The sequence below is a fragment of the Trichechus manatus genome, unplaced genomic scaffold (assembly GCF_000243295.1).
Source record: "Trichechus manatus latirostris isolate Lorelei unplaced genomic scaffold, TriManLat1.0 scaffold00024, whole genome shotgun sequence".
In the NCBI taxonomy this organism is placed as follows: domain Eukaryota; kingdom Metazoa; phylum Chordata; class Mammalia; order Sirenia; family Trichechidae; genus Trichechus; species Trichechus manatus.
In genome coordinates this window covers 4,431,821-4,434,270 of record NW_004443960.1, presented here as the reverse complement: position 1 = coordinate 4,434,270, position 2,450 = coordinate 4,431,821, and positions in this window count along the sequence as shown.

Here is a 2,450-nt window from a genome sequence, read left to right as displayed (position 1 = left end):
TTAAGCGCATCTGCCACCCCAGAGGAGATGGAAAGAGACTGTCAGGTTCCTGCCTCAGCTTCCCCTTCTGGATCTGCAGCATTCTGTCACCGAGGGCCAGGCTGTGTGCTTGCACCGTGTGTGTAGTGCTACAGGAAATATATATACACACATATTATAGTGTACGCGTGTGTATCTATATGGTAATGTCTACGTGTATATGATATATATACTATATACGATATATAATGACTTACGTATATGATAAATGAAGTATACATGATACACTGTGCCATTTGCTCGAATCTTCCCAATAACTCCAGTGACTATTATTATCTCCGTTTTACAAGCTCAGAGAGCTTACATGGTTAGTAAATGGCAAAGGTAGAACTAGATTCTAAGTGAGAGGGATTTCAAGCCCCACTGCCTCTCACAGAGGAATCCCCAAGAGATTTCTTGTAGTGGCCCCACTTGTCCTGGCCCCTCTGCCCAGGCGCTGGGCTAGCCCCGCCCTGCCCTCTTCTGGCAGAGAAGTGGGGCCTGGTGTTTGGAGAGGGAGAGGCCACCCTGACTCCCTCAGCTGGGGAGGCCCCTCCTGTACACTCCCCAGGCCCTGGACCCTCATGTGTGCCTCTCCCCATAGTCACCGCCTGGTTCCCTTTGGACCAGCACTGTCCAATGGAAATGCAGCAAGAGCTACATCTGTACAGTTTCTGGTAGCCACGTAAAACAACATGAAAAGGAACAGGTGAACTTAATTTTAGTGATATATTTTATTTAACCCGGTATATTCAAAATATTGTTTTAACATGCAATCAATCAAATTAATGAGATATTTCCCATTCCCTTTTTTTGTACTAAGTATTGGGAATCGGGTGTGTATTTTGTACTCAGAGCACATCTTGATTCGGACTCAGCACGATTCGAGGCTCAGTGGCCACATGTGGTTCGTGGCTCCTGAACTGGACAGCACAGCTCTAGACTGTGTGCTCCCTGAAGGCAGGGGCTGTCTTCTTTCTCTCTGTAGCCCCAGCCCCAGTTCAGGGGCCTGGCTCACAGCAGGTGCTTAGCACAGGTTTGATGGTCCAGGTTCCCTCACTGGTTTTTGAAATTCTGATCCTTGGGTCAGACGAGGAGGCTTCGTGTGTGAACATTATCTCACTTAATCCTCACCGCAGCCTGTTGTTATTCCCATTTTACAGACGAGAGGACGAAGGCTCAGGCGGCTAAATGACTAGCTGAAGGTCCCACAATCATAAATGGTGAGCCAGAACTTCCCATACACTCTCAGGGATACTTGAGTAGGGGCTTCTCTTGCTTCTTTTGAGCTCATGGAGGGAGGCAGATGCTTGGGGCACTCTGAACTGGGGGAAATAGACATCGATATGTCTGGTACATCAAACCCACTGCCCTTGATTCGACTGTGACTCAAAGCGACCCTATAGGACAGAGTAGAACTGCCCCATGGGTTTCCAAGGCTGTAAATCTTTATGGAAGCAGACTGCCACAGCTTTCTCCCATGGTTTGAACTGCTGTCCTTTCGGTTAGCAACTTTAACCACTGTGCCACCAGGGCTCCGGTACATACATCAGGGGGTGTTTTGTGGAGCCAGGGCTCTGCTTGGCAATTAAGAATGCAGTATTTCACGGGGCAACAGAATTACAGAGGGGAAAGAGGCTGCCAGAGACAGTTCTGGCGGACAAGGAGAGGGAAAGGCATTGTAAGTAGGAGGAAGACCATGTACCGTGGCTCAGAGGAGTGAAAAATGCTCAACATGGTTGAGGGAAGAAGGTGTCAGTGGCTGGAATATGCAGTGAAAATGGGCCAGAGCGTGAAGGATCCTGAACGCCAGGCTGAGGAGTTTGGCTCATCTAGGCAGCGAGGATTAAGTCAGATGCTGCTGGAAAAGGAAGCTCGGAGTCGTCTCTGAATCCTGACTCCGAATCCATCTCCGTTTCTTGGCTGCAGCCCGTTGGCCCCGCCCCCGCAGGCCGCAACCCCCCCCCCCCGCTTGCCACGAGGCGGCCGGTTGTTATGACAACTAGACGCCAACGGTCTCCGGGCTGAGCTTTTAAATTCTAAAATTGGGAAGCGGGAAAACTTACTGTCTTTTTCCCCACCCATTCCCCAGCCCCTGTTTTCCCACCGTTTAGTCCAATTCTCGACCTTTATTGTGCAGCTGCGGCAGCCCGAGTCCACTCACCTTCGGCCTCCTCCTCCGCCTCCCCTCCCTGCGCGGTCCTGACAGGGATATAATCGCGTCACTGCGGTCTCCAGCGCGTCACTGCGGTCGCGTTCGCCCCCTCGGGCTGGGGTGCAATTATGGCGGTGTCGCCTCCTCTGAAATCCCCCCTCAGGACAGTCCTATACCGCTGGACTTCCAACTCCGTTCCCTCCGCTCCTCTTCCGGGACCTGGCGCATCCTGCCTCTCCTGCAACAGGATTGCTTCGCTTTGCCAGTGGAGGGGGGG